The following is a 12,374-nucleotide window of genomic DNA, read 5'->3' as shown; positions in this document are numbered from 1 at the left end:
GCCCCAGCAAGGGTGGACCCTGCCCTAGCCGGAGCGGCGACTCACAGACAGCCACCTGTGCAGGGACCCTGGGGGCGTGCCTTGCCTCCCTCTTGCCCTCTCTCTGTCCCTCAACCCACCTACTGGGGCTGAGGTTACCATCCTGGACTCGGGACCCCGGCAGGCTGGGAGCCGCCCCCGGCAGCTCCGCCACTGAGCCAGCCCGCTCCTCAGCGACAAACCCGCGCGATCCATGGCCAGCACAATCGCCGGGCCGGCGAGCGCATCTGGCAACCCCGCGCCCTTCGGGACCCTGGCACAAACAATCCAGCTCCCAACCCCTAGCGGCGCCCCATGCAAACCGCGCCTTGTGCCGCCTCCAGCAGGTGGGCGAACACTGGGAGTTGCTGCACCGAGTCACCCCCATAGATCAGCCTCTGCCGCAGCCCCTGAGACCTTGATGCTTGCTCAAGAGTGGCCAAACATCTCCTAAACTTGACAACATTTTACCTGGTGTTCCCAGGTGCTCTTATCATTCATTTTTCTTTTGTAGGCATCTGGACAAACCATCAACATATTTTCTTTCCCCTTCTGGGAGGGCTTGTTCTTCTAGATCTTCCCAAACCCCAGTTCGGCACTGAACAACCTCCAAACAACCATGTGTTAGGGCACCTCCCTGCCCTTCATACAGAAATTGTATTCAAACTCCTGTCCTCCTCCAGTACCAAGTTACCATTATTCCACAGGCCAACATCTTAGAGTCTATTAACCACCCTTTTTTTTTCTTTTTCAACCTCTCTCTTTCTTCTTTTTTTATTTTTTTCCTCCCTCTTTTTTTTCCTCTGACTTAACACTTTGGACCACATGAGGTATACACACAGCTAGTTTATCTCTAAAAGTAAGTCCACAGCCCTTTTTTCTTCTGGTACAACCCCCATTTCCAGTTGCATCTGCAAGTCTCCCCCCAACAAGCTGATGCCTGACCCAGAAACCAACAAGACATCTCTGAGAGGAATAACGGGTTTGTCTTTACAAATGAGCTGTGGATCTGCTGGTAGATAAAACTAGCAGTGAGAGATAAAAGAAACAATGGGAAGGATTCCACTGGTTGATGAATGGAAAAAGATATTTGCCTTTACAAACAAACTGTAGGTTGGATGATAAATGAAACTGGATACTGAAAGATGAAAGAAACAATGGGGAAAACCCCTAAATTCCATAAGAATTAAAAATTAAAAAGGAGGGTGTCATGGTTTGAGCTTGGCGCAATGCTAGTGCTTCTTATGAAAATACTTTTTCTCTGGTGTCTGTTGTGAGATGTGATTAGAAATAGAGCAAAGCAGGCTCTAGGTTAGGAATAAAAGGGAAAAACTTTATTAACCCACAACTATAAAAGAAACACACAGAACTCAGGATGAAAATCTTCTAAAAACATTCTTCTTCCTTCTCACTAAATTTCTAATACATCTACTCCTCAAATCCCCAACTCTCAGTCTAGCACTACTTTACGGATAATCAATTGTCAGTTCATCAAGGAGAGAGGAGTGTTCAGTGTCTCTCAAGGTTCTTCTACTCTTCGATCTTGCAAGAGCTTTCACTTCTCTTCTCTGCCCAAAGCCTGGCTTAGCAGCCTACGTCCTCTGGCCACATGGCTTCCCCTCCCCCGCCCAGCCCAGAGCCAGGCAGAAGTTTGTTCTCTTCTACAAACTTAGAATTCAAGAAAGTTTCTCTCGAGAATTCTCAGCTTTTAACCCCCTATGTTCTCAGAAGCGTATCCATGTCTTCAGTAGCCATACCAAGTGCTAATACTCAAATCTGAACACCTATTAGTTTGACTACAGCATCTCAAAAACTCACTTCCTCTCAAACCACGACAGAGGGTTATACATTATGAATCATGATTTGAAAGGGCTAAGATTTTAGCTGAGGGTTAGAACCAATTCATATTGAAGTTAGATAGACCAACGATTGTAGCAGTGTGATGTCATAGTTTGTCTCCGGTGTTCCTGTTCTTTCCCAGGTGTCAATCACTTCCCCCTCTCCCTGTCCTGACCACTGCTGATTGCTGTCTGTCAATCCTGGCATTCCAGTGGGGCATTCAGTGATTGGCAGAGTTCAAAAGATGCCCTGCATTCCTGGGGGTCTATTGACCCAGACAGGTGTCCCTTGCACCTGAGACCTGCCCACCCTGTACCCGGTTGGTGGGTTCCTTACCCCTCCCCTCCCTCTCTCCCGGGGGTTAAAAGAACCAGCAACCACGCGGTTCAGCATTCTGTTGGTAGTTGTTATGGGATTCAGAAGACTGCCATCTGAATAAACTCTGGATCGAAATTCTAGCAGAATCCACTCCTTCTTCACCTCGCCTTAAAGCCTCTGCGACAGAGGGAAACCGGGGCTTGTGCGTGTCTGAACTTGTCTCAAGGCCAGCTGCAGCATCCAGCACAGCCAGAGGTGTCTCTGAGGTGAATGCACTGCAGGGCCGCCTTTCGGTCAAGCAGCAAAGGCTAGACAAGCCCGGGCAAGCCCCATCCGGACATATATTGGATTTTATTTCAATAAACGATATGTTAATTGTTGAAACCCAGGGCACAGGGAATATTTCTCTGCCTGCTCTGAGGGGTCCTGACCCCCAGAGAAGCACTGCCTTTGACCTTTGCCCATGGAGAGGGCTTCCAAGACATCAGGATAGACTAGAGTCTATTAGAGTGTGAAATAGATAATAGAGAATAGTGTAGCTTGTCACGGGGTGAGAAATTTAGGTTTTGGGATTTTTTAGTATGGAAGAAGATGGGAAGCAAGATGAAGGATTTCAAACATTGTCTCGGGCTTCTTCCTCATCTACTCCATTTTCTACAGTGTTGGTGGCACAGAATGATTGGGTGAGGAAAGCCGCAGTGCAGAGGTTATGTGGACAGACAAGGGATGAGTTATTGCTAGAAAAGTGGAAAAGTGGAAGTCTGTTTTAAGAGTTAATTGGATGAAACAACTTTAAAATACCTCAAAACCGTACATCTTGTAGCCATTTTGCGGTGCTTTTCTGCGCGCTTAGTCCATGTAGACGGCGTGCCAGAACTTTTGATAAGATAACAATAAGCAACAACCTGAAGACCGAAAAAGTCCTGTGCGTCTCTCTATCCTGGCACAGAACTGTTACAGGAGGGTTTCCCCCATCGGGGGAGCCCCCTGTTGGGCCCAACAAGAGGGGCAAAACCCCATAGTTAATGATTATTAGATGCTTAAGCTAAAGCTAATTGCTATACTATGAGCTCATTTGTAGAAGGAAGTGGAGCAAGTGAACTGTTATAGGAACAAATTGAAACCAGTAGAACAATGCCCAGCACCTGGACTCTATGTCAATCCATCATGAAGCAGAGGCCCTTGGATCATGCCAGAGGGTCACAGAGACCTGATGAAGACTTTCCTGACTTCATCCCTGGGACCACTGACCCAATTCAAGAGAAGGATTGCACACACGTGAAGGACTAATAACCTCATTTTAATACAAAGCGGGGATGGGAGGTGCTGGGGTTCTGCAAATGTATTATTTTGGGAAATTAATAGAAGGCAAAGAACCTTGCGTAGTGTGGTCAAGCATTTCAAGGACACACCCCCCCTCCCCCGTGCCACCCGCCAGTGTAAATAAACATACCACTTTCTAACTTTAACTAGTTAGCGAGTCTTTTCCCGCGATTTTCCATTTTAATGATTCATGGACTCACAGTATCAGGTTTAAGCTCCAATGTACATCAGGCCCAGGCCTGGTGCATTACTTTCTGGAGCTGGTTTTCTATGGGAATACAGCTGGAGAGCTGAACTGAGAATGATGTTTAGCTCATAACCGACATAGATGTACTATCTCTGGTAGGCCGCAAGCCTTGGCTACAGAAAGCAGAACACTGAAGAAGGAAGCAAAAGATAACGGTATACTTGCAAGATTGTACATGCCTGTGCAAGTCTGTGCAAAGCTATGATTAAGCAATGTTACTGGGAAACATAAATGTTGTGATTAGTTGTATTTTTAGCTATAGCTAAAAAGGTATATATACTGTGTTTTTTTGGATCATGTTTCATGCATGCAAACCATGGAGACCCCGTCTCTTCAATCACCGACAGTTTTCCTACGCACGGAATCAAGCTGTAGTCATTCCTCACAATTATTCCGAGACTCACTTGGTCTCCCCCTTTTCCTTCGTCCCTTCACCAGCTGATCCCCTTGCAGGGAGATGGGAACATGGCTAGAAGGACTCCACACTCACTTCGCAGATCTGGACTGTCCAGTCTGCATCTCACACACACACACACTCACACACCCCATTCATTTTTCTGGCATCCATGCCTCCCCCCGCACAGTACTTACCAGTCTAGGTTTTCGTGCACAATTTAGGGGCTGACAGTTACCGTGGTTTCTTGGGGGAACCTTTTCTTTCCACTTTATGAGTCTCTTTTATCTGCCGAGTGTCAGACCTGAGGCCACTGATAACATCAGGCAAAGCCGGTTGAGCCGCCAAACTCAGTGGGGTGCACCCCTCACTCGGGATATCCCAGAGTCACGGAGATGAGGTGCTATCTCAGTGGAACCTCCAATTGTGAGAAACAAGGCTCACTCTTTAAATTTTTTTAAAGTTTAATAAGGAATAAAAGGGACAGTAAACAGCTCTGGGTGTTTGGCAATCTCCCAGAGGCAAGCCAGTTAACTTAAAACCATTTTCTTATATACTTTTTCATTACATTGGTCAAATGCATATTTATGAGGATTATACATATTCAAACATTCCTTTGAGTTTACATGTTCCAGGAAATCTTTTTGCTTGGTTTGACCCTTGACCCGTCTTCTTAAAGTACATGCCATAATGCAGATGAAATTTATACATTTTATTTCCTCACATGGCCCCCTATTTTGTGGTTGGACAGTTACTGATTGCCTGAAGGGTCAGTGGTAAATTCCTCCTTAAATTCTTTTCTTTCAATGTTTATTTACCTGGTTCTTTTCAATGTTATCATAAAGATAAGATAATCCAAAAGTACATGAAATCAACCCTAGCTATTTCACAAAATTATCTGAGTTATCCCCACCATTGTCATTTAGTTACCAAAATAAAGGCATTAACTGTTTCTGCTAAAGTTAACATTACAATGCACAAAACATAGTCTTAATTTTAATATTTTGTGAAAGCCTAAAATATAATATATGTTTATCACACTAATATATAAGCTGCACAGGGCCAGGGCATTGACCACAAAAGCTGACAAATTATACTATATTAAAGCAGTTAAAAGTGATTATAAATGGAACTGTATCAAAATCATAGTGATTAATAATAATTTGCAAAAGCCAATACGTAATAGCAAAAGCCAACAACTACCTAGTTATTTATAACAGGTTTATCTGTCTGAGGCTGTAAAAACTCTGTCATCACCTTTGCCTTTGCTTTCACCTTTTCCTCATCCCTTCCTACATACACTTTCCAGCCAGTTCATCCTGGGACTTATTCTGCCCTTCCTCTGGCGCCTCCTGTGTGTGCTCATTCTCCCACAGCTCAAAATCACTCATTTCTCCAGTGACTCAAACAAAACCCCTTCGTGTATCAGGCCAGGCTTTGATGACACATGGTCTCTTACACCATAAACCAAAGGCGGTCGCTGTACCTTTACACTGCACACCAAAGCCGCTCCCTGTCCAGTTGCAGTGTCCAGACACCCCTGCAGCACACCCATCTGGGCCCCTGGGCCACTCTCACACCACCACAAGCTCTGTAAAGAACCAGGTGCTGGCGCAGCTCAAAGGGCGGGCACAGCTGAAGGTGCTACAAGGACAGGCAGGGAGCTGGGGTGTCTTGCAACCTCATAGGGCCAGGGACCCACTGCAGCCCCTGCCCATGGGGTTGGTAGCATTGGATACTGATTGGCACTGAGCCCTGGCTGTCTCACGGTCTCAGCTTGGTCCAACACCTCTCCCACAGGTCCCCCAGCCCATGCTGCCGGTGACACCTGGCCTTGGACAGAAACTCCTCTAAGTCCTGAATATCAAGCAAACAAACCCAAATCCTCCATCGTGGCTCCATAATAACCCAGGGAGGGGTGAGGGTGTAGGAACAATACCTCCCTGTTTTCCCTATCCTGGAAGCTGGGAATACAAAAGACTTGCAACTGGCCATGTATTAGACTGCAGATTTTGAAGATAAGGCACAGAACTTCCCAGTCCTCACTGTTAGCCTCCCTCTGCTATTTGCCTTAACAATATTTCTCCACATGCCCCTTCGACCAATCCTTTCCCAAACCAACATCATATTGCTCCCTCTGGGCATAGGTTGCCAAGACCCTTCTCGGCATTTCTTACTGCCCCCTCTGGGCATACACCATATTGCCTGCTCATGTCCTTAACTACTTCTAGGAAAATATACAAACCATCTCAACACTCTCCTAAAGGACTCTTGGAAGGTATTTTGGGATCATCATCCCTATTGTCAAGACCTCTTTTCGACTTTCCTTTGTTGCCCACCCAGGGTGTCTTGCCATGTTTTACTCCCTGAAGTTGTACTCACTGGTGAGATTTGCCAAGACCTTTCTCTACTTTTCCTTACTTGCCCCCTCTGGGTATCCATGTCCAGTGGTCCTTTCCTATGGAATCTTCACAGACACCCCCCCCCCCCCCAGTCCGCCTCTCGCTGCGGACCCCTTCACAGACCCCCCCCCTGGTCCACATCTCGTCTGTTTCCTGGACAGTCTTGGGTTCCCAATCAATTGCCCAGTGCCAGCCAGCACCGAAGGGAACTGATCACTAAAACTAGGTGAGGCGTGCCTCCAGCTCCTCTTACCGCGTGCTGGACCCAGACGGTAGAAGGATCCTGGACCAAGCACCCAGTTGTCAGGAAAATCCACAAACGCCTGAGGTTTATGTCCAAAAAGGAAACAGAGGAGTCCTTCAACTTTATTCAAATAAAGGGAGAGGGTCCACTACAGCACATACCCACAGGGTTTTCTCTCAAGGTTTCAAAGGGCGCAGCCTCAGCCTCCCTTTTATCCTAAACTCCCGACTTCATGTTGCTCTCTTCCTTTCCCCATTGGCTGAGATACTGGGAAGGTACAGCCTTCCTGAACTGCCTACCACCTATTCCCCCTTGAACCTGTCTTTTCCCTGCCAAAGTCCAAAGGTTCAGTCTTGTGCAGACCCTTGTCCATTTCAGGAGCCAAACTGTCTGGGCCCAGTAAGGAACCAGCTGCCCAAAGTCAGGAGAAACATTTAGACCCATTTTAAAGACATTAATATCCATCAAATTGTTTGTAAAGACATTAGCACACATCTTCCCTCCCACTGCCTACTTCTGTTGCATGTTTACACCAGAACACTGCATCATATATGCCCTGCTGGTGTCATTTTCTGCGTCAGGATTTGAGGGGTGGTAGGTTTATTTCTTCTAAACAAGTATGCAACACCTTTTGAGATAAACCAAAATGACATCTGTTTGGAGAGGAGGTGGGGAAAGGGTCTCCTGCCCTCATCTTTGTGAAAGAAGACTTTTAGCAGCCTTTACAAACTGCAATAGGCCAAGCATGCTGTTGGAGCTTGAGTGTTCTATCTTCTCATGTTGCATATTTGAGCCTTGTGGGAGGATGGATTGTAGGAGAATAGAGATAGTGCTGAAAGCAATCTCACCCCTGAGGAGTTGCAGCTGTACTAATTACCAAATAGTAGGAACAGTCCTGCCCTTAATAGGCCACAGCTATGTCCAATAAGGCCTGCCCTTAATAGGTCACAGCTATGTCCAATAAGGCCTGCCCTTAATAGGTCACAGCTATGTCCAATAAGGATGGGTGTTATAAAAGAGTAGGTTAGCTGGTTGAGAGGAGAGTTGGAGTTTGTTGGTTGTACTGTGGGAGGAGTAGGAGTAAGGTGGTTGTGCAAGGGACAGGAAGGAATCAGCCGGCCATGCAGAAGAAAGAGAAAAGGAGTCAGTGTTGTGAGGAGCTGCCCTTGGGCATTCACAGAGAGAAGATATGAAAGTTTTACATTAAGATAATAAACTGGTGCCAAGTACCAACTCCAACAATTGGTGGCCCATACGGGGATGAGTCCCAACAGAGACCGCACTTTTTTTGGCTTATGATGAGATTTAGTAATATTAAGATATTGTAATCATGATATTGCATGTTATTTGGTGCTTTCTTCTGCTTACCATATTTTGAAGATCTCCTTTTATAAAGCAAAGGTCAAAGTTTTATTTTTCTGATTGCTAGCTTGACGTTTTCATCTCTGATAATTTTAAGATGCATTGAACATTGGACAAATAGAGAAGCTGTACTATTTAATCAAAAATTAAAATTTTGCTTTCCAGTGTATGTTTTTATTTGGGAAATTCTTGGCTATCCTTCTGGAATCTTAATAGGAAAAGAGATTGAGAATTTTTTGTCCTACTAAAAAATGTGAAAAGCGCCATTCACTTGTGTTAAAATTTTAGAAGTTTAATAGTAATGAAAATAGTAATAAAAATTAGGACAATAAGAATTTGGACAATCAAAGTTAGGACAATAAAAGACAATAAAAAGCAAAGAATTATGGACATCCGGGTGCTTTGCTCTGCCACAAAGCACGTTTTGCTTACAAAGGATTAACCCTTAAAAGCAATAGCTTATTGCATATTCATATATCTCATACATGGTTCAAACAGTCCTTTCAAACTAAGGGTGTTTCTGCTTAATTTCAGCTTCCCCCCCTCATCTTGTAAATCAATCGTCTAGGTCCCTCAAAGTCTGGGTTTTTCCGAATAAAGAGACAATAATTCTTCTCTTGGAATCTTGGTGTCTTGTTACTGTTATCTCTATGCAAACAATTTCTTGATTATCTTTTCCATTCCTTGAGCTAATTACAAAAGGTATCTTACATCACATAGTTTCCATTTTAATATTATGCTATAGCCTAAAAACTATATTTACCATGCTACTTAAAAGAGATTAATACAGCATAACTTTCCAACATAACACATATAGTATTCATTTTAATATTTGCAAAGAGCCAATCATATGATATGCATTTTTCACAAAAAATAATCTTTTGACCATTTCACCAAAGCTTTTCTGCCTTTCTCTTTCTGGCACATGATTTGCGCTTTATCACTCCATTTATTTTCCTTCCAGTTATGGGTACAGAAATAGGTAAAGTTCAAAATGGCCTAAAGGATCTCATCTGAATTTAGTATTATTTCCTTTTGAAGCAAATCTGATACATGTCTTAGGGATCCAGTCTTCTTTTATGGTTAAGTATAGACTGTGAATCTGATCCTGTTCTTATAGATACATGTTATAATATTGGCTTTTTGCAAATATTAAAGTGGATTTTATGTGTGTAGTGTTAAAATAACTTTGCTATTTCTGTTGTTAATTAAGCTTAGACATAGTAGTGAAGTAGCTGATATAGGTATACTTGTGTTTAAATGCCTGCTTGGATGGAATAACATCCAATGAACATATGAAGAGGACACCTGCTACAGATATGCCAACTATCAGCACCTAGTGTCTGAAGACAATGCGGGCTGGGGCCCAAAACTGAAGGTGAGGATTGTCGGGTTGGCTGTCTGTCTCTGCCCCGACACACATAGGATGGTTCTTTGCAGCCCACGCTTCAAAGGACGAATCTGGACTCGAGTATTTTGGTCTTTGGATTTGTTTATTATTTCTTATCTACAGAGTTTTCTCTCTGCCCAGCCGGGATCTGACCAGCAAGGCAGCCAAAGGCACTCTGACCACCCACGGGGCGGCCGTGTCATTTCACAGTAAAAACTACGTATAACATATTTACCTTTTATTCCCAATACCTTTCACTCGTAGTAGCAAGTGCACCTTCACCATGAACCAATCCACAAGTGCCAACATCACCACAGAGGATGGATGACAAGAAGAAGAAAGAAGAACCACAAGACAGGCCCTGATCCCTCCATCTTGTCTCCATGACCCTCCTGTACCAAAACCCTAAAATCTATCTTTCACCCTGTAAATATATCATTCCTGCACCATTCAAACCCGAGTGACTCCCATGTTCTCATACACAGGTGGCACATCCCTAGAAGGGTCAAAGTCAAGCCACCAGGCGCTTTTGGCAACATTCCAACACCTCTGAGCCCCCCCCCCCCCCCCCCCCCCCCCCCCCTTCCCCCAAGGGTTCTCTCCGTAGTTCTGGACATCCGGAGTGATGTGCTGAGTTCCCACAGAGGATAAAAAAAGGACTAAAATCACAGCCAAGGAATATGCATGCTCTAAAAAGGCAGACCCAAGAAGAAGCCATGCTAAACAGTTCTTGGAACATGTAAACTAGTTTGGGAGAAAAGTTTACTATGCATACAGGTCTATGAATATGCAACAGGCTGATGTAAGGGAAAAGGTATTTAAGGGGTATCTCCAAAGGTAATGGTGTGGTCTTGGCTGACTGCCAAGATGTACCCGGCCGTAATAACCTTTGCTCTATGGTCCTTGTCTCCTATTGTCCTTTATTAAACTTTTTAAATTTTCACAGGAGAGTGAACGTGTTTTTCACAAATGGGTGATTGTTCTGGGATGTAACACCTCGCTCCTGAGACCACCAGGAGATCCCAAGTGGGGGAAGACACGCCCTGCCAGGTTTAGGCAGCCTCGCTCTGTCTCTACTGGTGTGATTGGTGGTCACGGGTAGAACACCTGGTGGACAAAAGGAGACACATAAAGCAAAGGAAAAGGGAAAAAAAGGCTCCCTAAGAACCACGGTAGCCCCAAAATTATTGTGCACGAAGACCCGAAGAAGAAAAGAGGATTAGTAAAGTATTCTTTTGGGGGGGAAGATACGGGGGATGAATGTGTGTGTGAATGAGATGCAGGCTGGTTTTTCCAGACCTGCAAAGTGAGTGAGGGGTTTCCGAGGGCTGTGTTTCCGATCTTTCGCGAGAAGGACCGCCAGCAAGGAGACAAAGCGAGAGATAAAAGGAGTGAGAGAGGCCCCCTGGGAAACTGGGATGGGGTCCCAGGGAGGGGTTGGACCCCTTGGAGAAAGGGAGCTGAGGGTTTTCCTAGCACAATCCACTGGGAAAACGGGACAAAAGTGGGTGTCCCACAAAGTTGCTGGATTGAGAGATACCCAAGAAAATCTGGGGTTGTATAACACTGCTGGATTGAGGGATATAAATACCCAAGAAAACCTGGGTTTGGACAACACTGATGGATTGAGGGATACCCAAGAAAATCTGGGGTTGGCCAATAACATTTGAGATTTCGCAGTACCCGTGGGTGGATATTAACAAGTGACTTGAAAGTAAAAGGTACCTTGTTGTTGTCTTGTTGAGAATGAGTGAGATATTAAAGAAATAAAAGTGAGTGAGTGTGAATGAATGAACGTATATGTGATACGGATTGTTGATTTAAAGTTTAACCTTATTTTCTGGAAGATGGTAGATTGTATCATACTGTTGGAGAGGAAGGATTTTCTGTTCTGTGAAGAGTGAGAGGTGTTTGAGCTGTCAGGGGAATGGATTGCAGCAGGGAGACAGAAGCCAGGGACGTGCAGGCGGGGTCATGGGGAAATGAGATGGGGAACCAGAGAAAGGGGCTGGGACCCCCTGGAAATGTTGCCTCTCCCTGTCTCCAGTTTCTCTGCTCATGCCAGGAGCTCCAGTCTCCCTACCCATATCAGCTTCTCTGCCTGTGTCAGGAGCTCCATCCCTCCCCGCCCACTCCCATCCACACCATGACTCTGGAGCCACGTCCTCATGCTCTTGCCTCTGCTTCCTTGTTGATTCTGGCTTTCCTGCTGACTTCCGCTCCTAACTCTGTTCCTTTATTGGTTCCAGCCTCACTGCCGACCCTCGCTCTTGTGTCTGCTCCCTCAGTGATTTCAGCTCCTGCTGTATTTATGCGAGTATCGAATTTGCAGGCAACCCGGATGAGGGGGGAGAATGATGCATCTGACTCCATCTTATCAGAAGGCTAATTAATTACTTTATTATGCTATATTATTCTATATTATAATACACTATATTACATTACATCTAAACTGAATCTGCCAAGCACTCAACTGCACAGAATCTCATGACTGTCAGCCGACAGTCCCGACACACACACACACACACACACACACACACACACTTGGCCCTGATAGGCCAAGGAAACAAAACACCAACACTTTGGGTAAATAATCTCCATATTGCATTCTACTTTGGCATAACACAGGCACAGCAAATAAAATAAGAATTTTGTTTTCTTACTCTGATGTTCAGAGAATGTGCAACCCAGAAATATTCTTGGGAAGAATTGTGCCTTGCTTTTCTCTGTGAAGGGAAATATGGCGACATGGGAGGGGTTCAAGACAGAAGCATAGCCTTGGTATGATGAGGGTCCCAGGAAGGGACTAGGGATGCCTGTTTCTGCTGCAGCGGGGA

The 12,374-nt window shown here is 44.9% G+C and overlaps 2 protein-coding genes across 2 annotated transcripts in view; one reads left to right on the top strand and one right to left on the bottom strand.

Annotated features, from left to right (window-relative positions):
* The window catches only part of LOC127060951 (5E5 antigen-like), an 808,761-nt gene that overhangs the window by 326,497 nt on the left and 469,890 nt on the right, over positions 1 to 12,374 (bottom strand). The gene's annotated exons all lie outside the window — the stretch shown is intronic.
* The window catches only part of LOC127060952 (uncharacterized), a 677,448-nt gene that overhangs the window by 219,601 nt on the left and 445,473 nt on the right, over positions 1 to 12,374 (top strand). The gene's annotated exons all lie outside the window — the stretch shown is intronic.

This window comes from Serinus canaria, chromosome W, assembly GCF_022539315.1.
Source record: "Serinus canaria isolate serCan28SL12 chromosome W, serCan2020, whole genome shotgun sequence".
NCBI classification, from domain to species: Eukaryota; Metazoa; Chordata; class Aves; order Passeriformes; family Fringillidae; genus Serinus; species Serinus canaria.
Note: the sequence above shows the minus strand (reverse complement) of the source record. Positions and strands in the feature narration are given on the sequence as shown.